Below are 27972 nucleotides of genomic sequence, written 5' to 3' on the forward strand. Positions count from 1 at the left end.
ATGTATCTGTCTTTTTGTTCTATTTATTCTATTGTTTTAAGGGTCATGGGAATCTCAGTAGCATTGGGTGCAAAGGAAAACCAGACCTGTTCATCACAGGACACACTGAAAGCAGTTGTCTTTAATAGTTGTATCAAGTATTTTATATAAAAACATGAGAAGTGTGACATACTAGGGAAGAAACCTAGTCCTTCAGGTTATTTTGATTGGTCAGTAGCTACTGTAAGTTGTCCTAAAATGGTATCCAGGTATTCTTTTAAAGTCTTCATGGCTTCCACTTGAACCTACATGTATTAAAAATTTGGGTTTGTGTAGTGCATAGTACTGCTGCCCAATAGCTTGAGGAGACTGGAACATTGTCTGTGTGGAATTTTCAAGTTCTCCCCTGATGTCTGTATGTACTGTATATGGTATATTTTGTTATATTTTGTTCCATGGTTCTTTAGTATTCCTCTCCCATTCCAAAGATGTATGGTTGTGGGCGTGAATGTGGCTCATGCTGGACTGGTGTACCTTCAGTGCTAGGTCCGAGTGCTAGGCTTTGAATAGGTGCCATCATCCCCTAACCCTGATTTGCACAATGCAGGGACAGATAATGGATGGATATAAATATATTTTGTAACCTAAAGTATCTGGGGAAAAAATGGAATACTTGCTGGTGGTATTCAAAGCATCACATGCAAATTGTTGTTGACTCTGTGGTAGGCACAGAAAGGACCATTCACCTCATCCCTGAGCTGAAAATTGCTGTCAAACTGCAGCTAATAGCTCATTTCTGACCTGAAGCTAACAGTGATCAACACCACTTGCATTTATTTTTTCTTTACCTGAGACCATTATTACCATCCATTAATGTCTCATGATTTCGAAATACTGAAGGTCAAACCTCAATGTTTTGTGCTTGCAGCTGAAATTAGTCGTGAAATTAATTTTTTTTTTTTATGATCACAGCTGTGTTGATTGTCACTCATGCTGAGTCTGGCTGCAAAATGGTGAAGGAAGGTTCTTCTGATGAAGCTGCCAAACCCTGACTTCTTGCCTTTCCAGATCTTTTGTGACTACAGCTGCAGTCATTGGGATAATACCCTTATTCCTATGCCATGAATCCAGATTTGTGCAGGAAACTGGTTTTATCTAAAAACTGTAGAAGTGTAATAACAAGCTTGTTTACTCAATGCAGGGCTTCTCATGTGCCACAGCTGAAAGTTAATTTGATTAAAATGTCCACATTGTGTGCGGTAGAAATGAAATACATGAATTAATAGACAGCAGTCCAAATTCTACACCAGCACGTTAAAAAATATACTGTTCAAAAAAATTAAGGGAACATTAATCATCATAGTCTAACATCAAGTTAATTAAGCTTCAGGGATATCAATCTGTCCAGTTAGGAGGCATAAGCGATTAAGAATCAACTTCACCTACTTTGGTGCAAATTAAAGTGACAGGTGTACTGGAGAGGCAACAACAAGATTACCCCCAAAAAGGGAATAGTTTTGCAGGTGGTGGCCACAGACCACTACTCTCTGCTTATCCTTCCTGACTGATTCTTCGCCAGTTTTGCGTTTTGCTAGTGTTCTTGTCACTACTGTTAGCATGAGGTGGTAGCTGCAGCCAAATCAGGTTCCAGACAGGTAGTCCAGCTCCTCCAGGATGGTACATCCAGATGTGCTATCACAAGAATGTTTGCTGCAGGAACATGAATGAGATACCAGAAGATAGGCAGTTACACGAGGAATGCTGGTCAGACCAGCAGCAGGACCAGTATCTGCTCCTTTGTGCAAGGAGGAACAGGAGGAGCATTGCCAGAGCCCTACTGGCTATAGTAAAGCCACAGGTTTATGTGGAGAAAGTCATGTGATGGAGGAATCAGATCTGACTTTAAAAATAGGACCTCTATAATCGTATTCCTGTATTAACATTACAGTTATTTTAATACGTATACATCAAAAAATAAGAATGGAATCAACTATTGCATATTAATAAACATGAGTATCTATGTTTAGTCAACACTTAAAATCAAAGCGAATTAATACTAATAAACATATGAAACAAACTTCAGGGAACCATATAAGTGTGATAATTGAGCAGGCAGTGTGGTATATACTGGCCAAGACATTGGACTTAAAATCCAAAGGCTGCTGATTTCTCCCTGAGACTTACTATGTGATCCCGAACAAGTCCCTGAACCTGTCTGTGCTTTAACTGTCATATTTATAAACAGTTGTAACATTTTTGTGTTAGCCAAATGTAATACAATATATATAATGCAAAGTTGATGGACTCCCTCACTCATCAATAAAAACACTATTTACTGTTTACTTACAAGGGTGAAATTTGGCTGGCTAGCCAAGCTCAGTCAGTAGGTTATCTGCTAAGAAGGAACATTGAGATATTGAGAAATATATCAATATTTAGAGGTTAAAACCCAACGTAAAATAGAAAATGTAGATGCCTCAAAATCTCAAAAATGCCTTGACATAATCTGAATGAAATTAGGACATGTTATAGAAAAAAAGAAAAATATCCAGATTGTTATTTGTCAATATTTATTAATATTATGCTAACTTACATGCTTTGCACTGCACTGTGAGCATGATGTATGCAAATGATGGATGCAGCAGAAGTGATTGACAGGCCATATGGATAGAACCACTAACCAATTGTGTGTATGGACGATTGAAAATTGGGGTGGTGTCCTGGGCAGAGAAAGGAGATATGATCATGTTGAAGGATGGAAAGAGAAAGTACGGTCAAGTTCAAGAAAAATGCAGTGGTTAGCAGGTGGTGTTTTTTGTTGTTGACTACTGGCACTCTTAGATGTGTACCAGCTCTCATCTTGGTTATCTATTCTGCTCTGTGGACCTTCAGTACCTAGTTGCTGTGCTAAAACCTGATCCCATCTCCCACCCTTACTCTTTGATCGTGGTGCTGTAAAGGCAGAAGCCTTGGTATTAGATAGTAATAGTTGAAAATCTAATGGGGTATTGCTGCACACTCTCCATGTTAAAATATCAGAGTAACACATAGGGTATCGGCACTTACGTACAGTATATCCACTTCAAGCACTGCTATGCATATACATTCATATCTGTGGACTTTACAATGGGGAATACATACAACTAATGAAAAACATGCAAAGAAATACTGTATCTGAGTGAACGATGCAAACATGAAAATTGTAAACATCTAATTATGATAATACTGTATATACTAAAATTTCAAATTTTTCTTGCTGATAACCCATTTCAATTCAAAAGATTACCCTTTTCTGCAAAGTTGTCTTTTGCAATGACCATCAACAAAAACAAAGTCACTAAGAAAAGCAGGAAACTGATATAAAGCAGGAATGTTTTATGGACAAATGTGAGGAGCACATTCAAGAGTAAGCAGCTCCCATGATCTATTAATATTATTTATATTACTTATTATTTGACTGATGCCTTTATCCATCGTGACTTAGACCATTTTCAGGTACATTTGGGTTCATTTTGTTTTACCAATTGCTTTACAAATTCGAGCACAGGTAGGTGAAAAGACTTGCTCATGGTCACAAAGTGTCAGTGACAGGATTTGAGCCCACAGCCTCAGGGTTTGACATTCTAGGTTCCAAGCCTTAAACACTACCACACACTCCCTGCCAATAATATTAGCCCTAGTTTAAAAAAATAACAAAACTACATCTCTTGTATACACAAAAGCACTTCTTTAGTTACATATTACCTTTCATACTCCTTATTAACCAATGGCACCATAACTGATGCCCACTATGTTTTGAAGAAGTCAGGTAACCCATCTTGTAAATTAATGTTGTTCAGTCAGACGTTCCCAATGAAAATGTAACTTGCTGAGACGTCGGGCCCTGTATCTGTGTTTTGTTTTTTCATTTTTTTCACCATGACAATAGAGTCTACCTCTTTATTTTAGAAATACCAAATAAAGGTGCACATTTCAGGTTAAGTACTTCACATTTTCACCTGTCAATTTTAGTGCAGCCAGTCACAAAGGAGAGCAAAGTAAGAACTACAGCAGTTTTAAGGCAGAGTTTATGTTCTTAATATTTTGCACGACTCTCATGGTCACAGGATAAATCAAAAGCTGTTACTTCCTGAACAGAATAGTTTGCATCCAATAGCATATAATTGCCTTCTATTTAGCATCTGTCAGTTGCTGGTAATCCTCGGAAAAACCTAAGCATTGACCATCAATTTTGATTAAAAGATAGTCAGTTGAACTCTGTGGAGTGGCCTGGCTGTGAATTATTAGCAGTATTATAAAGATAATGGTGAAAAGGCTTACAGAATTGATAGGATGCACTGCTTTAAATCTGACCTACTTTTTCAGTTTTACTAGCAGAGAATTAAGTGAACGTTTGCGAAATAACTGGAGACCATCACCTTGTTTTCCCCAGCAATCATAATCTAATGATATTAGTAAGATTTAGTTTGTCTTTGGTAGTGTAGTGCTTACCACTGTTGCTTCTTGGTTTCAAAGTCCTGGTCACTTTTTAAGTGAGTATGATCTTCCTGTGTGTATGTGGGGGTTCCCTAGGTTCTTTAAATTTCCTCCCACATTCCAAACAGATGACTGTTGGGTTAACTGTGGATACTAATTTAGCTGGGTGTGTTCATGAGCTGGGTGTGTAATGAACTGGCATGCAATCCAGGATTGGTGCCAGCATTGTACCCAATTTTGCCTGGATATAATATTGCACTAGATTGAGAATGAATTATTCTGATAGCTATGAGCTATTTAAAAGCACTGATTGATTATGAGAGAGAATTTTTTGAAAGTGTTCTGTTTATGATGTTTTAACCTGAGCAGCTACCATAAACCGTGGAACAGTATATCAAAAAGTTCTTCTACTTTGTTCTATTGATCAGTCCAAAATGTGCTGTCAATGTTTCGTATCTCTTTCTTTTGATTTGTCAGCAGTTGTTTTTAATCCACATGCATATTTGACTGACAAATTTACCCAGAAATCTATAAGATATATTATTATCTTCCTTGTAAATCTTTCAGAATTGAAGCACAGGTAACCTATTAAAGACAAGTCACTTAGACCATTTATTATACTGTAGATCAAGTGATGTACTCAGGGTCACACAATGAGTTGGAGGCAGGAATGGAACTGGTTGTCAAGTGATGTGCCAGTCACCAGATGCATTTATTTAATTTGTTGACACTGCCAGATTTTAGAACAGTATTAATTTTACAAATAAGACAAATCTGTTAGTTAGTTGCTTAGTTAGGGTAAATTGTATAAAATGGCGGTCAGAGCAGCATTACTGTATGGATCAGAAGTTTGGAACATTAAAAAGGTGCATGAAAGGAAACTGGATGCTACAGAAATGAGGATCTTAAAATGGATGTGTGGAGTAATAAAGCTTGATTAGATCTGGAATGAGTGGATCAGAGGTACAGTTAAAGTTGGGTAAATCTCTAAACAAATGCAGGAAAAAGGGTCAGAGTGTTAAGGGTATGTCATAAGAACTCTGTTAAACAATATGTGGAGAAGAGCTGTGAATATGGAGGTGTCTGGACAGAGGACCAAAGAGAAAGTGGATGGACTGTGCAAAGGGGATATGAGGGAGAAAGGGGTATCATGCAAAGAAGTGTTCCACAGATGACAATGATGGAAGATTTTCCAATATAGAGACCCTACATGAAGGTGGCAAATCGTTTGAAAGAAGTCATTTAGTTGCTTTATTGTCATGTGTCACAAGGACAATATAATTCTTTTTAGCCACCTGTTTTCAATACAGTAAACAGGCATTCATTCTGTGCCTTTATTAGTTCCACCTATCTAGAACTGGGTAGGACTTCTTTGAGTTGAGGATACTTGAATTCTTTGTAGTATAACAAGGTGCTGGAATTTTCATCATAGAGCCTGCAGTTTTTTAGTCATAAATCCATGCCGGGAACCTCTCATCCACCCCTTTCCAAATGTTTTCTATTATCTTGAGGTCCAAGGACTGTGGAGGCTACTGAAGTAAACTGAAGTTACCCTCCTAATTAGATAACCAGTTTGAGATAACTCCTTTGCATTGCGACATGGAAAGTTAAACTGTGGCCATTACTGGATGGACACAGCAACAATTCTTAGCTTTGCTACAGTGTGGCATTTAGACTCCGTTGTTACAAAGAGGCCAAATGCAATTAGAAAAACATTTCCCACGCCATTACACTACTACCACCACCAGTCTGACACAAAGCAGAATGGATTCATGGATTTAAGCTGCCTATGCCAAATTCTAAACCTACCAAATGAACGAAATCAAGACTTATCAACAAGGAAACATTCTTCCAGTTCTTCATTGTCCAGTTTTGGTGATCATTTGTCCTCTTTAGCCACATTTCTTTATTCTTAGCTGACATGAGAACAAACTGTTGTTGTCTCCTTCTCTGCTCTGTACATCTGTTTTTTAATGAGCTATTATTTGAGTGTTTATAGTCTGGCCATTCTCCATTAACATTAACAATGTGTTTTTAACATCGGAAATGGCATGCATGATAAGTTTTGTTTCTCTCCCCATTCTGCTTAAACTGTTGAAACCCATAAAGGGTACCTGTCTAAATCAGTTGGATTCTGTGGTTTGTCATTGATAATGTTTTTTAGAACAACTACTAAAATTCTTGACCATAACCACATGCTATATAGAGCAAGTTTCAGCGACATGGCTGGCTATTTTTTATCAACACTCAGGTGAGCCTAATAAGCCTTGCAGTTACTTTTAACAGAGAGTAAGGCATTGCAATAATATATTGGGTCACCTGCCATTTAGTGTCTTGAGGGATGTTGTACTGGTTAGGATCTAGCTAGTCTTGCGTAACCAGACATATAATGCACACGTCCGGAGATAGCCATGAGTGAATTTTGCTGGCAGAAGCCATTAGCTCATTAAATGTCATATTTCTAAACCAATCCAACACCTCATGAAGGTGGCGCTCTAAGTAAGGGTGGTGATTTTGAACTACAAAGAGCATTGATGCTCTTGTAAATGAGACCTGACAGATGGTAAGCTTCTGATTTATGATAAACTGTCAGCACTTGATTTTTATTACACATGTATATTAAACATGTAAATGTGTGGCATGTGTGCGGAGAGCACATTTCATGTGTTCAAAATAAGTAAAGCCTGTTGTAAGGGAAAAGCCTTTCTGTAAAATCAAATTATATATTGGCACTTGAAGACATCAGTGGACTAGTGGGAAAAGTGAATGACATGTTGTTGCAGGTGCTGTGAGTGCTCTCAATTGTTCACAGTAATAAAATAGTGTCTGATTCGATACAAGGTTGAAACAGTTGGCAGCTACATTTGTGAAAAATTAATTGCAAAACATGCATTTGATGTAAACCGTGTGTTATACCTTGTCAAAAGAGGTGAAAAGGACTGCTGTTAAGAGAGTTAATATAATAAAAAAAGAGCCAAAAGAGATGCAAATTTTGGTACTCTGAACACCTTAATCGGTAAACGTACCTAAGAACAAGGTCAAGATTGTACAGCACCCAATGTTGCACATCTAAACGAATAACTAAAGTACATTAACATTATTGTCTAATAGGAAATGCCATTATTTTCTATTGTAAATGCCAAATTGCCAGAATTTACCCATAGCATTTTTACCCGTAGTATATACATGGAAAAATTAATTCAGAAAATGAATGAATTGATAAATACTATGAAGTAATAGAAAAAAATTTCCTTAGAGAAAGTAATATCCTTAGAGAAAGAAGGACTAAACAGAGGAATGTTTAATGTGGTACTTGAAAAGGGATAAAAATTCAATTAAGTCTCATTCTGTCTGTGTTCATCACTTTAGTGTAACTGGAGATAATGATGGCAGTGCTGAGTGTCATTTTGCATATAGGTAGGGAGCAGGCCATCATACGGTACTCTAAATATGAAAACAAAGGCAGAGGAGATGCACTGTGAAGGCACACTTGAGCCTGTTCCATCTGGAAACACTCACCCAGGTGAATAACACCAGATTGTTTTCAGTCAGTGAGTCAGTCCTGTATGCAAAAAAACACTTTTTCTCCTGTATGTTTGTCCATCCATCTATCCCTCCATCCATCCATTTGTAATCTGCTTATCCATTAAATGGCCACAAGGAGCCATGACTGTCTCAAAAGCAAACAGAACAAGGTTAGAGCCAGCCCTGGAACAGTGGCACTACAATGCAAGACCTATTTATGCGCGTACGCACACACACACACACACACAGTCATTTACAAACCAGTATGCTTGCATATCTTTGAGACTAGAAGAAAAATTGGAGTAGCTGAAAGAAGAATAAGATAGAACCTTCAAACTCCACATAAACAATGACAGCACCAGGATTCTAGCCTGGTGTCTTTGAGCTATAAGGAGCAACGCTAACACTGCATCACCCAACAACATAACATTCTCAAAGATGGTTCATCCTACTCAGGGTTTCAGGGAACCAGACCCTATTCTAGCAGCACTGGGCACAAGACAGGAAACAAACCCAGAAATCTCTCTTCAACTTCATATAAATTGAGTACAGGAGTACCAGAAACTGCCAAGGTATTATTTGAAAAGGCTGTCAGTGTTTCTGCATGTTTTATCTGTGTCTAGTTGTCATTCCCATTCTTTCTGTCTTTCAGCTTGCCCTTTGCATGTATCTTATTCCTTCTAGAGGTTATTCTCTCCTGTTTTGTGTGTATGTATGCCTATCTTGATTAGTCTGGTCCTTTCTGACTGTTGTTACTGTTTTCCTGTTTCTGTCTGGCGCCATCACATTCATGCCTGTCCTCCTTTCTGCCTGTTTGTTTGTTTATCTCTTTGTGTGTTTTGCCTTCTGTCTCAGTTTATGCTTGTCTCTTTCTCTCCCTTTTTCCTTCTCTGTATCTACTGGCATTTATGTGTATGTCCATTTCCCTCCATCACTTTGTCCTGTCCTATCCTGTCCTGGGAAAATATACATGACAAAATTGTGATGAATGTGCCTGAAAGCCACACATTACTGTCATGTTAGCTTTCTCTTGTCCACACAGAACTTATTTTCATTTGTGTTTACTCTGAACAAAATTACAGCAGCATTGTAGTAAATCTTGTACCTGCTTGGAGTTTTTATTTTTCGTTTTAAAATTTGGAGTATTGCCATCTTGATTACTTTCTGCTAAAAAAAAAAAAAAGAATGAAAATCAGTTGGCCAGTAACAGATTAGTTTTGCTTTTGCTGTGAATGTGCATTGGAATACACATTTGCATGCCCACTCATATGTACACAGCGATTGTTAGCTGGGACTGATACACATGTCTAGTGTGTATGTTTTGTTATTTTTACCACTTTTGGAAAGTATCAAAACAACCTTGGCTACACAAATAAAAGTTAATATAAATTAGTAAATTTAAGTAAAGGAAAACCAAAACAAAAATCCAAAATATCTAAATTGAAAAAAAAAGAACAAGGAAAGAAAAATGAAACTATAATTAGGGATGGTCTAATCAGGGCTTTTTTGGGGGGTGGGGGTTGGGGGGTGATCACTGATTTTATGTCATTAGAACTGGCCAATTCCAATACCAATTCAGATTTGCTTTCTTCATTCGTTTAAATTTTTTTTTCACTAGTCTACTTCATAACTAGCTGTGTCGCCTGTTCATTTTTTATTAACAAAATGAAATTCTTTAAGCTTATTGTTCACTGACCTTAAAAATACAAAAATACTTTATAAAAAACATATTTTTTTAAAGTAATAAAACATGTACACACAATATTTATCCATAATACACATGACATAAATTTCTTGTCAAAATAACAAGCAATTACAGTGTACATGTTTATCAAGATACAAGGCTAATAACAACATACCCAAAAACTTTACATATAAAATTGACACTTTTTGTCTCTTAAGTAAAACAAGCATATTGTTTACTAAACAGGTCAAGGGCAAATTCTATTTAACTGTTCTTTTTTTAATTAAAAATGTGAGTTACTGTACTAAACACAAGCTAATTCATCGTCCACACAAAGAGTGTCTGTTTTATTTAGAGGGCAAAATGAAAAGGTCTGAAGTCATTCTCTGACAAAGATGCACCTCTATTAGGCTATGTTACACATCAACTTAAGCTGGACAACATGTATGTCTGCTGTTCCTCTCCGTGCAAAGGACTTGGTTTATTACTCTACTATCTTTAATGTAAGAGCCCGTATTTTTGTATTCACTCGACTATCTGCTGTCTGTTTACAGGAAGTTTCAGCTAGAAAATGACATGTGCAATTCCTCAACTACCATAATAGCTTGTGTAAAATAGAATTACACTAGGGGGCTCCGCCCCCTGCTCGCTTCGCTCGCCAACCCCTGGTGTTGTCAAATTACAAACAGCGTGATGTATGAATGAGATATAGCATAGTGTGAAGGTGTAGATGCCGCATATAGGAAGCAAATAAAGTTGTGCATGTCCAAAAACGGGTTCAGAGAGGCAGATGCTAACTTTGTGTATTGTTTGTCCTTGTGATTTGTTGATGGTCATGGCCAAGGTAGGTTTAATGGGGAACTGTCGCCGTTGGTTCTATTCAATAAGGGCGTGCACAAAAAGGCGACCTTCAAAAGGGCGACCTCAATTGGGCGCGGAGAATAAAAGCGCACATAAATAAAGGCGAGCTTCAAAAGGTCGACCTCAATTGAGCGCCGAATAAATGCGCGCGCAAATAAAGGAGCGCTTGAAAAGGATGACCTTCGGAGCGAATTAAATTAATTGTCCTTGATTTTGCTAATAGACCGCATCTTGAATATCTACGTGGCATTGCACATAATCTACAGCTTCAAGTGTAACTTGCTTTCACCTTTTTATACATTCAGTAATTGCCTTAATCTAACTTTCTGTAATTTTGAAAACAACGAAATATAGAGAGCTTTAGAAATAGTTCGTTAGAAGTAGTTCGTTAGAAGTTCATGCATTAATTAATTGGATGTTTTAATATTCTTGCTTTCACCTTTTTATACGTTCAATCATTGCCTTTATCTAATAAATTTTCTGTAATTTTGTTGCGTTTGCCTTTATTCGCTGCGCCCAATTGACGTCACCCTTTTGAAGCACTCCTTTATTTATGCGCGCAGTTATTCGGCGCTCAATTGAGGTCGCCCTTTTGAAGATCGCTTTTATTTATGTGCGCTTTTATTCGCCGCGCCCAATTGAGCTCGCCCTTTTGAAGGTCGCCTTTATGTGCGCACCCTTATTGACGGATACCGTCGCGGTTTAAGTGTAAAAGGTAATTCCAGGTCAGAACTTGTAAGGTTAATTCTAGGAATTAGAACAGTTTTGTTAGCATGTGATGTTGTAAGAAGTTTTGCGTCAATAACATTGTGTGGCATGGTGTTGACGACTAAACGTGTAGCATTGCATAAACACTGTTTAGTGTTAAGGTTTCTTAATAGCATGATTATTGTTCCGTTTTTAAGGCTAAGATTGTGTTGTGTTAATCCGGCTGGGTTAATAGTGTTCAAATATTCTAAGGGGAAATTAAGATGGTCATTGTCGTCACCAGAGTCAACTTTGTCAGAGCTTAGAAAGAGCTGTGCAACTCCAGGAAGTAATGAAATGACCTGGTTACTAATGTGATCAACATTAATATTTTTTGGACATAATCTAGTTTGTTGTGTTAAAAGGGGTATTTGGTGTAATGAGATTGCTGTTCCAAATATCTCCGTAACTCTTTTGAAAGCAATGCCAATTGTCTGTGTATTTTAGGGTGGACTGCAGAATAGCCGAGCGCATGGAATGTGTAACAATAGCTAAGCACTGTGTAAAATCTCCCCCTAATAAAAGTACCTTTGCTCCAAAGGGAATATTATTATTTATCAACGTTTGTAGAAGTTTATCAATGGTGTTGAGTAAGTGACTGGATGGCATTAGATGCAAAAGCAAATGAACTATTGTAGGATCTAATGCAGTTCATAAAGTTTTCACTTTCAGGTACTTCGTCAGTTAGAAGCTTCTGTAGATATGCAGGATATGAATGTAAAGGAGGCAGTCTAATTTGACCCTTTTGACAATAACGTGTAAATTCATTACTTGTATTGCTAGTTGTTTCTTCAGGGAAGTTAAGTGAATGATAATGATTGCAAATGACATTCAGTAATCCCAATGAATTTTCATGAATTGCATTTATTTATTTTGTCCCTTCGCTGCCGTTTTTGTATCTCTGAGCCTCGAGGTGTTTCGTTTTGAACCCTTGTCTGTTTCGATGCAGCACTTTGAGATGCGTGCTGTATGCGTGTACGTTCATTGTGTCTGTCCATCTGCGCTCGTTTCTGTTAATGTGTTAGTTGAGCTTTGCGTTTTTGGAGCCGAGACATTTTTTCTTCCGGGGTTTCAGAAGCGCGTTGTATGCGCTGACGTGTATTGTTTTTTTTTCATGTGGGTTTGTGTGTTTGGTCCCGTCACTTGAGCTGTATCGTTTTGTACCTGTGATCGTGAATTCATTACTTGTTTGTTCTTCAGCGTTAGATATATGGATAAGTAATAAGGAGGATCGCACTCACTGTTAATATGGAGCCTTTTTTGCGGTTAAACGGTTAATAGTGGATCAGTATAATGAGATCGACCTATGCTGCCTAATTTGAATGTGTTCAGATGACGTATGTTTAATACGGACGGTTCGTTTAGTAATGGGCAGGGTTGCCACCCGTCCTGTAAAATATGGAATCGTCCCGTATTTGAGAATGAAATTGCGCATCCCGTTTTGAATCAATACGGGACGGGTTTTGTCCCGTATTTTTTTTATCATTTTTTTTAAAGCAGCGTCTCATGCAAATCATCCCACACGCATTTTATGAAGATGCCTCCTTTCCTACTTTTGATTGGGTAATACTTGATGTCATCGTTATTTTGATTGGTCATTTTAACTGTTCAGTGAGGAGGGCGGGTCTTTTAAGTAGAGTCTGCAAAGTGTTGGCACTCGGATGTGGCCCCCGCTGCAGTATGCGTCCCTTATTTTTTTGTATTAAAAGTGGTAACCCTAGGAAGGTTCTGTGGATATTCAGGATATGAATGTAAAGGAGGCAGTCTAATTTGACCCATTTGAGAACAACGTGTAAATTCATTACTTGTATTGCTAGTTGTTTCTTCAGGGAAGTTAAGTGAATGACAATGATTGCAAATGACATTCATTAATCCTAATGAATTTTCCTGAATAGTGGTCTCATTATTGAACGCGTTGTCAGCTAACGCAAGCGTTTAGCAGGTGTCTGTCGTTGATGTCCGTGACGTGTATGTTTTGCTTGTGCCGTTTGAGAGGCGCGTCGTTGTATGTCCAGTATTTGGGACGTGTTGTTTTGGAGCTGTAATCGATTTGCCTGTGCTGTGTGAGAAACCCGTTGTAGTTTATGGCGTGCATTGTTTGTATTGAGCCTTGCCCGTTTTTGTATGTCGGTCAGTTGAGCTTTCTCTTTTTGGAGCCTTGCCTGCTTGTTTTCCGGCATTTGAGATGCGCGGTGTAGACGTCTGCATTTATTTATTTTGTCTCCTCGCTCCCCGAGACATTTTTTCTTCTAGAAATATGGATAAGTAATAAGGAGGATCGCACTCACTGTTAATATAGAGCCTTTTCTGCGCTTGAACGGTTAATAGTGCCTCATTGTAATGAAATCCACCTATGCTGCATAGTGTGAATTGTGTTTGGTCCCGTTATCCGAGCGGTATTGTTTTGTACCCGTGATCGTGAATTCATGACTTGTTTGTTCTTGAGCGTGAGAAATATGGATAAGTAATAAGGAGGATCGCACTCACTGTTAATATGGAGCCTTTTCTGCGGTTGAACGGTTAATAGTGCCTCATTGTAATGAGATCTACCTATGCTGCATATTGTGAACCTGTTGAGATGACGTATGTTTAATACGGACGGTTCATTTAGAAATGGGGCTTTGTGTGTCATTTGTTATTTATGTTACTGTGGTCGTGGGTCTGAATCGTCGTTTTTGTGTACGTTTCGTGTGCTATGTCCGTAGTCTGTCCCGTTTCGTGTCCAATGGGCTTTGTGTGGTGCTTGCAGCTTCTTTTTTTTTGTGTGCTAGGGGCTTGTTGAATCCTCCTCTTTGTGTGTGTCCCGTTTCGTGTGCAATGGGTTTCGTGCTCCTTTTTTCTGTGGTCTGACTCCTTTTTTCTGTGCGCGACGCCTCATTTTTTATTTTACGTTGCATTCCATCCGGCTCCCGTTGCTTGCGGGGGTGGGGGGGGGGTTGTGGGGCGCCTGCGCAGTACATCTTTTGCGGCCACTGCCCACTGCCGGATGTCCCTGCGTCCATCCGGTTTAGCATTCTCGGTTAGTAATGTGGATAATAAAATAGAATTAGATAATTACAGAATCATTATTAATCCGGTCCTGTTCAGCCTATATACATCGGACTTCCAATACAACTTGGAGTCCTACCACCTGCAAAAGTTCGCTGACGACACTGCTATCGTGGGCTGCATCAGGAGTGGGCAGGAGGAGGAGTATAGAAACCTAATCAAGGACTTTGTTAAATAGTGCGACTCAAACCACCTACACCTGAACACCAGCAAAACCAAGGAGCTGGTGGTGGATTTTAGGAGGACCAGGCCCCTCCTGGACCCCGTGATCATCAGAGGTGACTGTGTGCAGAGGGTGCAGACCTATAAATACCTGGGAGTGCAGCTGGATGACAAATTGGACTGGACTGCCAATACTGATTCTCTGTGCAAGAGAGGACAGAGCCGACTATACTTCCTTAGAAGACTGGCGTCCTTCAACATCTGCATTAAGATGCTGCAGATGTTCTATCAGACGGTTGTGGCGAGCACCCTCTTCTATGCGGTGGTGTGCTGGAGAGGCAGCATAAAGAAGAGGGACTCCTCACGCCTGGACAAACTGGTGAGGAAGGCAGGCTCTATTGTAGGCATGGAGCTGGACAGTTTGACATCTGTGTCAGAGCGACGGGCACTGAGCAGGCTCCTGTCAATCATGAAGAATCCACTGCATCCACTAAACAGTATCATCTCCAGACAGAAGAGCAGCTTCAGCGACAGACTGCTGGCACTGTCCTGCTCCACTGACAGACTGAGGAGATCGTTTTGCCCCCACACTATGCGACTGTTGAATTCCAACCTGGGGGTTAAACGTTAACATTATACAAAGATATTGTCTGTTATACCTGCTGCTGGAGTATGTGAATTTCCTCTTGGGATTAATAAAGTATCCTGTCTGACTGACTGACTGACTGGCCTTAAACAGGTTCTGAAAAAATCATTTTTTCAGATTGGCTAATTTATCAATTACCAATCGATGCATTTGGTATGAAAATGGAGCATCGCTACCTATAATAATAAATACATAATAAAATATAAATGATAATACCTAATTTTCAAAGTTCAAATCCTAAAATAAAAGGTTAAATTCAGAATTTTAAAATACAGCATTAAAATCTATAGCACAGATCTTATTAGAAAGTAACAAAACTGAAAAAAATCAAAATGAATACAAACCTAAGATCCAAAATCCAAAACTTAATTTCGTAATTGTTAAAAATCAATCATGAAAAGCCAAAACTAAACATTTAAAAACCATAATAAACATTAAAGCAAAAACTGAGCAGAACAACAGAATGAAATGTAACCTTTACTGTAACCTGTAAAGGCAGCAGGTGCTTCTTACAGCTCACAGGTACTATTGAAAAAGACTACGAGCATCACCTGATGGCAGCTGCCTAATCTGGCATGTCTGCTTGCAACATAACAATTGACTAGTTATCTAAAATAACAAGATACAGAAGGGTATGGCTGAAGAGACCAACAAAAGAAGTAAGTAAGTCAGTCAGTCAGTCATTGTCCAACCCGCTATATCCTAACACAGGGTCACGGGGGTCTGCTGGAGCCAATCTCAGCCAACACAGGGCACAAGACGGGAACAAATCCTGGGCAGGGCGCCAGCCCACCGCAGAAAAGAAGGAATATATTATATAGCTAATAGAAAAGCAATTAACAAAAATGTATTATCAGTTGAATAACTAAACAAAAACCAGGAAAACCCTGGCATAAAAAATTCAGAAAATGTATGCATGGTGTAACAAGACTAATTAATTCTTTCTATGCTTGAGCATGGCCATAGTAATTTTCATGAAGTGAGACTTGGAAAGGTATTCAGTCATGATAGATGTCAGGGAATAACAAAAATGAAAGGTAAACGTTATTACAGCCACTGAACATTATGGACAGCCAATGAATGTGGCACACTCATGGTAAATTATAGCATGATCATATTTTCAAAGTCTGAAATTGGGACACTTGTGCAAGATGTACAGTATGTCCATGATTAAAGTCCACCTTCATAAGGCCTGCTTTATCTCATCATCATCAGAGAGGGATCACGGCATGGGGAAAAAAGCAGTTTCACAAATATACTCCTATGATTGCACACAGTGCTTGAAGTATCAACAGTAAATGCTTGTGTTCTGTTTTGTCTGCTTCTTGCTCTCTTGTTGCAGTGCTGTTTATAATAAGCAGGGTTCTGTCTTGGAGTTTTCTGCAAGCTGTTGTAAATATATTGTGACGTTTGTTTTGGCAAAGTAATGTTTGTGGCATTGAAAAATTAGATGTGCAGCTTGTTAAATCCAGGACATATATAAACCAGGAAGAATTGTTGATGTTCTTCAGTTATTTATCAGAACACATAGCCTGAAGTCAGTACTGTCCTTGTCACTGGCACAGGTGGTCACCCTAGTAAATTATAGTGTCACTGAAACCATCATGCCATTTCTTTAGGTTTAGGAAGATCATTTAAGTTATAGTTGTTTTCAACCTTTTTGACATGTTGACTGTTTTTCAGAATCATTTCATGAATGGAGGTTCTCTGTGGAGCTTTGAGTGGCTTAAAAGCAACATCCATCTTGTGAAATGCCATAGGGTTATTAAAGTACAAACTGAAAGCCAATCTGCTTCCCATGGATTAAAATAAATGCAGCTGTCAATATACTCATGTGACTCCTTTAAAAACAAAATGTCTTCTCCTGGCTGCCTCCATGTAAAATGGGAGACTGGTAGCTTATTGCTTTTTCAGAAAGTAAACAATAACTTCAAAGCAGGTTGAACCCAGGGAGATATTGCAGTGTACTTGTGGATCTATAATATAACAAGGTCCTGTGATCCTATTGAATAAGGAGAAGGGTGGGCCTTAAAAAGGGTTATGAAAGAGTAACGTTGATCATTTAGTTGTAAGTCAAGTGCAAAGGCTAGGTGGTAAGGTGAGCAGTACGACATCAAGATGGCTGGGGCCTTGGAGGAACAAGAGGTGATAGGGAGAGTGCAGGACAGCAAGTGGACAGTGCTATTAAAGTCATGAATGACAGTACTGTTGAGCCGTATCTCTCTCTCTTGATTCAGGTTGTCTTGTTGTGCCTAAACTCCTCTTCTCATCCTTTTATACTCTGTACCATAATACTACAGTGCTTTCCATAGTGTGAGATTTGATGCCTATCCAAAAATTCTAGCCAGAGAATTCCTTAGTGTATTTTGCATATGTCCTGGGGTGGCCTACTTCCTGCTTGCTCTCTGTTTGTGGTTGCCTTAACTTGCCTGCACTGAAGCAAACCTACTTGAGACCTGATGCCCTGTAGGCTGGATGGGATTATGAACACATTCAGGATATTTTGCTTCTGGAATGACACACAGTGCTCTCCAGTTGAATGTTTGTCTGAGTTTAGTCTTAGATTTTGGCAACATTTATTTCTCACATGTAAACTCCCTTGGACTGTATTTCCAATAATGATCACTGTGTAAAAGTTGAGGTTGCCTGTTGATATTTATTGAGATTCTGAGTGAGTCGCTTCACTTTCTAGTGCTACACCTATAGAAATATCTATTGGTATTTAGATGAGAAAGTGCTATAATTAAACTTTAGACTATAATTTAATATCCTCCATTCTTCAATGTTTGTGATGAAATCCCATTAAGGTACTACAGAAATTAGTAATTAATCATTTTTGGAGGATTTTTGACAATTTTTAGCATTTTAGCAATGCTTCTAAATTTCGTTTTGGGCAGCTGGCTCGTGTCATCTCCAGGTTATCCCGTGCTTCACTGTGGAAGGCTTGTCTTCTTTACCTATCCCATCGATGCGTGATCAGATTGACATATGGTTACAGGCATGTCTGCTGCATTAAGCTGAATAAATTGTCGCATCCCTTGAAACATCTTAAGACTATCCTAGCTTTATGACACAAAGCATAATTCTGTGGAAAGCCCCCATCTGAACATCCATTGCTGTCAGGCAAAAAATACATTTCAGATCTTATTATTCAGATGTGCATCTAATACACCACCTTGTATTTTTAAAATTCATGCTAGGGCTACTAAGTATCATGAGCTTTAGGCCAAATATTTTTCCTGATGTCTTTGTGTTGTGAATCAATAATAACTGCAATTTTTCAGACAAATGTTCTTTTAGTTCTTCATTGTCCAATATTCTTGTGTTTAGAGCAACTCTGCTGCCCTGTTTTTGCTGAAAGGAGTAAAAGTTAGCTATGTGCATTCTCAAATGGCTTTTCCAGTAACATCATTATCAGACTTTCTCTTACTTTACTCAGGCTGTGTTAGACTTGTCAGTTCTGATCAACCAGATTGTGTTTCTAACTGCAGGATCACATACATTTGTCTTTGTGTTATTGTCCATTGTCAATATACCAGCAGCACAGAAACATCATCAGGGCTGCTGATCTTGATACTTATGTTGGTGTATTAGGTACTACTACTATGACACACTCAGCGGCACTGACTAAAGACTTTTTGAATTTTAAACACACACACTTCCTTTCATTTTGGCATAACATTCTTATCTAAATACAGGCTCAGGTACAATGCAGTGACAGAAGTACAGTAATTACATACTGTACATTAACACACAGTACAGATGAGAAAATTCCAATCTGATTAACATAAAACCATGGGAGTATAAATCCATTAAATTTATGGTTTTCTGCTCTGAGTTGAATGACATCAGCAACTAACAGCAGGTTTTCTGCCTATCTCTTGGCCTTTTTTAATTCAGCTAACCCCCCCAACCCTGAGACAAAATTACCTTCATGTTGCCTACATCATTCAAATAGCAACTGATTTACAACAGTACATTACACGCAGCAGTTGACATTGAAAACACTGCTGGTCATATGGCTTCCAATCAGGAAGGGGCAGGTCCAGGAGGGCAGACAACTGAAGTGATGTCAGAAGTGGAATGGCTGTCAGTTAGGGCTGGGCGATATGGACCAAAAATCATATCTCGATATTTTTCAGCTGAATGGCGATATACGATATTTTTCTCGATATTTTTTCATCCCATAAAGTAATAACAAAAAGACAGTTCTGAGTCAAAGCCACATGTCACACAGGCACATTTATTAACATACAGCTGTAGATTTACATGAGAAATGGCCCAAAAATAAACTATCAGCATTTATTAAATAATAATGATCCTTGAATATAATAAAATAATGTTCTTTTCCTGCATAACAAAAGACTCAGCTGTGTAGTTAAGAAAATGTAAACCAAAAAGATACAGAGCAAAAATAATAAAAGGCCAACTTGCTCTTTAAAAAGTGGGTTTCCACTGAAGTAGAAGCACTTTCTTTACCAAAGTGCTTCCTCCTGTGTATAGTCCTATACAAATGTCTACGACTTTGTGCAAATAACAAAGCATGTAACAACTGGAAGAACAAAGCAAGTGACAACTTTCTTACACAGAGAAATGGCTCGGGTGATGCGGGCATCATCCATACCATGTCCTGTAACACACAAAATAAAAACGTTTAAAATCACTTTCGTTTTTATGTAAAGAGGCAGATCACTCAAAGGCAAATTAACATTCATCTATGTTTAGTATGGATGTATAAGATTTAACTACGTGTGTAAACTGTGTTGTGTAACATGTTACCTACAAATGGCTTTAATTAAACCATTTTGGTAAAATCACCTGCAAATGAGTGAAAGTTGTATAGTTTTAGACCTTTTCAATCTCAAACTCTTCTGAATTTAAAATCCATCCCTTTCTCTGATGGCTCTGGTGGTAAGGATTTGCTGGCAGTCGCAGGTTTGAATCCCGCCAGAACACTTCTTTGATTACTTGAGCAAGACCCTTAACTGCAATTGCTTCGTCCTGGGTATGACGTTAACCTGCATCTGGCCCTGCAAGCGGCCTTCCAACTTGTAAGGAAAACTAGGGGGTTGGTGGCAAAATTGGTTACCGTAAAAACCTTCACGCATCTCAACACAGAGTTGCGTGCTGCCAAGGCATCACCCGTTGCACATCATGTGTGATGGGTACGGCCACCTACGCTCCCCTTCCCTTTCCTGTCTCCTCTCAGCTGGGGCTCTCATTCAGTGTCACAATCCTCAGTCTAACACAGACACTTATACTCTGATAGGGCTGATAGTTTATGTAACAAAGTTTCAGTTTCATAAGTGGTTCCTGTATAAGATTTTTGGTCATTCAGTATCAGACCCCCTCACTTGGGTGACCCAGTCAGGGTTGATGAAGTCCTGGTTTGCATTGCAGCAGCATCAAGCCATTGGCCTGCCCTTTTTCTCCAAAGCAACCTAGTGGCTTTCTCTGCAGCTTCAGCAATGAATTGGATGGCACACCTCTTTACAGCAGCGGTGATTCCAAAGCTTGTTAGTCCTTTACACATCATATGTGGGTGTTTTCTTGTACTGTTGAGTCAGGAAACCCAAAAGAAAAAAAAAATTGATGTGATTTCAAAGCATTCATAAGTAATTCTTATGAACTTCTTCTGCTACATAAGGGAAAGGCAGAGAGATTTTACAAGGGAATCAGGAAATAAGACGCAAGTCAAAGGATGGGCCAAGTTCAAAACCAGAAAATTATTACAAAAAGTACCAGTATAGTTACCAAAGCTCAATGTCAGAGAAACACATGCAGAATTTCAATAACCATATAGAGTAAGAATCATACACATTGTCTTTCATTTACAAGTTGAATCTACAGACTTAAAAAATGTCAGTACATGTAAATTTCAACATGGTGTCATGGGAAGAGACTAAATAATTCTAACATCCTTAAAATAATGTGAAAGGAATAAATCAATATGGAATTTCAATTGAAGACCTTCAAAGTCCAAAACCTTATGGGTAAAAAATATCCTACAAAACGGGAACAAGTACAAAAACAGGGACAGAATATTTTTTCTTATCCTGCAGAATTTGAATGTGGACTGATTGACAGTTCTTTCCATCAGTTGGAGCTTTCCCTTTATATAGCACATAACATGCAATATAAATCTCTCTGGGATTTTAAAGTTAACCTAACCTAACTAACATGTATACACTGACTTGCTGCTATCCTAACTCTAGTCTCAAATGCAAATATGCTGTATTTATGTGTGCTTTTTGAAAGGTATATTTGATAGCGAGCACTAGCACACTGCGATGGAGCTGAATGATACAGTTTTTGAAAGAGTAACCATTATCAAAAGCGTAGTTGCGCTAGATGTTTACTTCAGTTGTCAAGAAGTATGTTTAGAGAGAATTTGTATCCATTTCAGAATAATTGTTAGTAACATTTAATTGTTATCAGATTTATTAAAGTTAATAAGTTTTGAATCTTCTCTAATTTAGAACAGAAGTATTTTTCCACCTTGCCTTATTAGATAGTATTTTATTGTCTCTGTTCACATGTTCCTGTTACTGAAATCTAGCATCCCTCCTTTCCTTTTAATAAACTTACTCTCATTGGCACTTGAAATCAGCCTGTCCCGTTAACTAAGTACTTTTATTGGTATTGGCTGTCAAAAAATGTTAGCCGTGGCCCCCAAGTGGGCACTTTATGCGACACCCATTCAGTGAGATTCTTACTGTGTGCCCGAATGCTCCAGCTTCCTCTAATTCAGTTTATATATTTTTGAAATATTCTTAAACAACTATGAAAACCCATTCATTAATCCATTCATGTAGCATATCTGCCTAAATTCATTCATATCAAGCAATTTTATAGTTATTAATAACTTTAATTGAATGTCAATGGTGAGGTAAAAAATATTTTACTGAGAAATGCTCACACAGACTTGAGGAGAGCACATAATCTCCATACACAAGAAGGGTAAATCAGCACATTGGGCACTGAGATTTAAACCCAGTCTTCTGGACCGGTGAGGCAACGACATTAACATGTAACGACATTAACAATGATGGCCAAAAAATGCTGTAAGAAGGTCAATGTTTTTTTGCAGTTCGTATTTTTCATTGTGTTCAAAGTGGTGTATTCTGTTTGAGTATACTGCCGTTTACCTTTTGAAGTAGCTATTGCTACTTGTAAAAAAAGATTATGTATAATAAAGTATTATCTATAATACTGAGCACATTCTACACAGAGCTGAAGAAAATTACATAAGTTAATCTGGGACAACCCTTAAAATGGCTTCTCTTCTGCGGGGGTCCCCTGTTTAGAGTGCAGTGTAGCCATTTAGAGCACTGCCAAAATCAAACCTTAACCATGCTATTCTGGAGATATTGTTTTTGCAAGCATGTACTTGTAGAACTTCTAAAGCAGGTGCTTCTGTAACCTTCTTTTTACTACCTTATTTCCAAAGGTGTATTTATTTAGGCATTTGGTCACAGAATGTAGTTATAACATAGACTCTACTTGAAGAAAAGATTTATAACTAATTGGCATCTGCTCTTAGTTTTTTCCTATTATGTGCTTCACTATAGTGCTCTCCTTTGTGGAAGGTGCGGTTGGAGGTTAAACAGACTAAATGGACAGGCACGTGTTCTGGCATCAGGCTCTCTTCACTGTTTTTATTTTCTTTTGTGAATCTTTTTTATTTATTCAAAATGTTTGAATACATTTGGAGTGCTTCCTGTAGTTACAGGACAGCCATCTGAGAGAGTTCCATGCATTCAGCAAGTCATATTGGCCCTCAGGCCAAGTGTTTGTTTGGTTTGTAATATAATGTTACCCATGTCACATGATACCTGAATGCAAGCAAAGTGTGTCACATTCATAGTTAAAAAGATGGTAGGTCAGATAAGCTCTCAGACCAAATTTTTACTGTATTAATAATATAATATTGCTCATCAACAAAACACCTGAATTCAGCAAACTAGCTAAACTTCCACATTATACTGACTACCCTTATTTTGCATTGTGGTTGAGGCATGCTTGTCATCTCTGCTCTTTTCACTTCTTGCCATTTTTGATATCACATTGTTTTATCTGCATAGATGCTTACTGATATGAGCACCACAGTGGTTTTAAGTGTTATTAAGAACATGATTAAAATAAAAACCAGGATATGAAGTAGGGCAGAGACATTTGTTATAGTCAGATAAACCAGCATTGGTCAGCCAGGATGAACTGTGTACTTAAACCCAAGATACTGAGCAGAAGTTGCAACCAAACAGCATTGCCTAATGCCTTATTCTAAGTCGCATTAGATAGATAGATAGATAGATAGATACATGCCTTAACTAGCTCTAGAAAGAATTGTTGTGTTTGTCAGAGAGAATTGTTGTTTGTCTGGGAATATCTGAATCACACATGGATAACTGAAGTATACATACAACCTGTCATTTTAAATGGCTGAAGAGCAGCTGCATATAAACCAGACTAGCACAGAAAAGCACATGCAGTCTTCATCAGCTTCATTTTTTACCCCACCAAACTAACCATCTCGCAAAAAAGTTATCTACACTCAAAGCCTTTATCTATGTGAGCATACATTTTATTTTAAGTAATTGGTTTGCTGTGTAACCACAGTATTATTTTGTCAGAAGATTTTTGAGATTGATTAGCAGTCCATATCTGCGCATGAAAAAACATAACAGTCCACAAATAATGTGAATAATGGTCTCACTTACTGTACTGCTTTGAAGAAGAGACAGTATATTTAATGAGATTGATCAGAAAATTAGAAATTGTTGAAGGTAGAATTCAAAGTTTGGCAACAAAACCGTCAAGCTGATCTTTCACCAAATCTAAAAAAAAAAAAAAAAAAAATTGTCTGTTGCCAGAAAGAACAAAATCAAGAAAACACATGAACAGTTTTTGTAAGGGCTTATCGCCATGCCGGATAGAGATGGGATGTCAGTCTGGACCTTTCATTCTGTTGCAAATCTGAGGTCACATTTGTTCCTACATTAACAGTACAACAAAAGCTCAAATTGGCAATGCTCAGGTGAAACAAATGTGTCATCAAGAACAACACAAAATTATTGTTATAAAATTAAATACATTTCAAAGACAAAAACTTTGAATTCTGCCTAATTCAAAACTGCCATAAAGAGAGAAAAGTTACAGAAAAATGTGCATTCACATAAGAAAATACTTTAAACAACATACAATCATCAGTAACTAGAAAATGCTCATAGTCTTGTTTAAAGGTCAGGGTCGACAATTCCATGTAGCTTTTTAAAGATCTTACTACAAGTTTACAGTGTTCCCTGTTGTGGATATAGAGTTTTCCACTTTCGGGTTCTTAACAGTGTTGTGTTTTTTCTCTGAGTGGCATAGAGACTTAGAAATAGAAATACAAGAAATATCTTTTCTTACCTCCTTTTTCTTTTATTTTGTGGAGTTGGATGTTGACTTATGTGCACTGCCTTTTTTTTTTTTTTCCTTTTCCTCAGAGACTGTGTTATACATAACATGTCCCAGACCATGTGACTAGCAATAGGGTTATTTTTGGTATAAACTAAGTGGTGTGGTGTATGTGTAAATCAACACATGAAATAGCAATATGATGATGTCATCAAGATAACACTAAAATAAGTGAAATATCAGACTAATTATAAATTACAATATAATGAAATGCTAAGATCTGTATGTGTGTCCATCCCTCAGAGCAATATGATTGGTCATTTTGGCTTTGGTGACATGTTCGGTAGAGGAAGTGAGTATAAAAGTCAAAAGGAGGCAAGCAAGGCATCTTGAAACAACTACTTAAGTGTGAGAAGCAGGGCTTATTGGAATGCATTTGACAGATGGAGCTCCAGGCAAGAAAGGTTCAGACACACAAAGATATAGAGAACAGGCAGTCCAGGTACATGTAGGGCAAGAGATATCAAATATTTTATAATTTATCCTATTACTTGTCATCAACAGGTAACATGGCTAGTTTTACATAACAGTGCAAAAAGGACCCACAACGATCCTGAAAATCAGTATTTGCACCCATTTATTTCACATTGGATGGTTCACAAACTTCTGATTTATATCTTGATTTTTGGCTTTCTTTTTTTATTTGACAAATGTGATTGTTTTTGTTTGTCATTATTTATCCCCCCAAAAAACTAATGTGACCACAAATTAGTCTGTTCCTAAAAATAATGTCAAAAAATAAAAAATTATTCTAAGCTTTAGTAACAGCTTCAGTGTTGTTATTCAGGACTCAAAAACTCAAAAACAACCTGAATACTTCTAGAAGGCTTCAACGTCTACACCTTCAAACATCCAAAGGCCTAGAAAAAACACTAAAGGGAAAGTTAATCACTAAACCTCTGAACCAAATTGAATGCAACTATTAATATTTAAGTTAATTTATGAAGATAAAGTAAAAGTTCAAAACAAATGTAAAAACTCAAAAGTTGCAAAATTCAATATATAAAAAATACAGAAATAAACTAAATTCAGAAAACAGGCAATGTAATTACATACAAAACCAAATTAGCTAAACCAAGAATTAAAACCAATAAGAATAGCAAAAATACAAAAATAAAGAAATTAAATGCAAAAGAAAGGCTTTCCAACTGCATAAAAACAAATCCACTAAATGAAGAATTCAAAAATAACACAAATAGCTCAAGTCGAGATGGGGAGCATGCACTGGTACAGTGCTTTGCCATACCCTCCACACAACGAAAGAGCTCGGGATCCTGGTGGGCAACCCCCCAGGCAGACACGCGGTTCAGTCCCACTCTCCGGAAATTGCCCCCTATCTGCCGCAGCCAGGAGTTACATGGGTGTCCCCTTGGCCTTGTCCAACCACTTGGGTCATCAACAATGAGGATCCTGTGAGCCGGATCACCCTCGGGAATCTAGCCACATGGCTGTAGTGCCGTAACTGATGCTCTCCCACAGTACAGGTAATGTGCTTCATTTGGGACTGGATGAAAAGTCAAACCAGCAGTACCCAAGGATTCTCTGAAGAGACACAGTACCAAAGGAGTCCAGTCTTCGTCTCAGGTCACTGGATAGTGTCCATGTCTTGCAACCATATAGCAAGTCAGGAAGCACCAGGACTCTAAAGACTTGGACCTTCTTTCTTTTGCATATATATCAGGAGCACCACACACCCCTTTCCAGCAACCTCATGACTCCCCATGCTCTCTCAGTTCATCTATTGACTTCATACGTAGAGTCAGCAGAGACATGAATGTCACTGCTGTGGTATAATCTTATCTCTAATTCTCAGAAAGAAATGTATTTATAATGGTGTAGAAGGGACACTTGCTTAAAATAGATAAATGAAATGTATTTCCATATTATTGTTATTACTTATTATTTGGACAGCAATTTTATCCAAGTTGACTTTCAATTTCCGAGATACAATTACTTGGTTACTTTTCTGGTGTTTTTCCAATTACACTGCAGGAAGTGTATGTGACTTATAACATCATTCCAGTTATTGGGCTGAATACTCATACCATTAATGCTCTTTAAGATGAGCTATAAAATAAGACCAGTCTATTTAATTACATTTCTTTTTGATTTAGTGCCTGGGACCTGAAGTTCTAGACTAACCAGGAGCTTTGAAAAAATAGTACAGTACAGTTTTAATTTAGTTTCCTGCATATCAAAAATCTAATTCTTGAATTGTTTTGCAGACTGTGTAAAACTTGAGGGCAACTGTTCTGTCGCGTTTACTCAGCCACTGCACACTTTGATTAATTTCTGTTATCTTACCACTAAAGTGCTGACTGTTCTGTATCTGTCTAACTAACCATTCTGAAGGTACTGTCTTGTCTTGTTTTTGTGTTTTCAGTGCAGCTAACTGATATACATGAAAGCAGCGACTGCCTTGGTCATGTCTTGCTTATGTAGCTGGCCCTTCCATCTAGACAGCAGTTGACTCACTTTTGTTTTTGCTTGCCTTCTAATCTCATTCATGACTGATGTTATGCAGACCTGTTTTGGGTGACTGTACTTAAACATCAATCCATCTATCCATTTTTTTACCTGTTTATGCACTTTAGGGATGCATGGAATCAGTTCTTAACGTAGCAGCATTGGACTCAAGGCACATTCACGCACATACCCAAAATGGGACAATTTTGAGATTCTGGTCAACTTAACTGAAAATACAGTTATCCCTTGTGATTTGTGTAGGTTAGGGTTGTACAGTTGACCACAAGGTTTGACAAACAACATAGTCGATTATTTAACAAATTCTGGACAAAACAGTACAGTTTTATATATAACACCAAATAAATAAAGCAATATGCAATTACTGAGTCTTGTACTGTACTACAAAAGAAACATGCAGAATCTTCACGTCCACTGGTGTAGCTGCAGCAATGGCTTCATGGGTTTTCTGCTCTTTTTTTTTTCGTGATATACTTTATTGACAACTTCAATACTCCACCTAAAAATATTATAATCTTTTTTAAATGTTACTTACTCCATCTATGTTGTAGTGGTAGCTGCCTAAAAAATTGAATCTCATGGTTTTATAAAGTACATCTTGACTATTTAAACTCAGTGGTCCTGGTAGTGACTAATTCTGGACGGCGGCAAACAATGTGAAAAATGTCAGTGGAGAATTGAAAAAAAAATTCTCGGGTAACCCATGCCCATATGTCATATGGTCAAAATGTGTGCATTTTTAGCTAAAATGTCATTAACAGTTACTTTCTGGAAAAGTGCCATTCATAGTAAACAAGAAACATGTCATTGCCACAATGCTTTGCTTTTGACTTGAGTATTTTCCTCTCCCCCTCATTGACGGACTGAGAGTTCTGTCTTTAATTCAGATACACAGCATTAT

The 27972-nt window shown here is 37.9% G+C and overlaps 1 protein-coding gene across 3 annotated transcripts in view; it reads left to right on the forward strand.

The window, feature by feature from the left end:
- osbpl8 (oxysterol binding protein-like 8) overlaps window positions 1-27972 on the forward strand; it is a 268722-nt gene that overhangs the window by 14139 nt on the left and 226611 nt on the right. The gene's annotated exons all lie outside the window — the stretch shown is intronic.

Source organism: Erpetoichthys calabaricus, chromosome 1, assembly GCF_900747795.2.
Source record: "Erpetoichthys calabaricus chromosome 1, fErpCal1.3, whole genome shotgun sequence".
Lineage (NCBI taxonomy): Eukaryota > Metazoa > Chordata > Cladistia > Polypteriformes > Polypteridae > Erpetoichthys > Erpetoichthys calabaricus.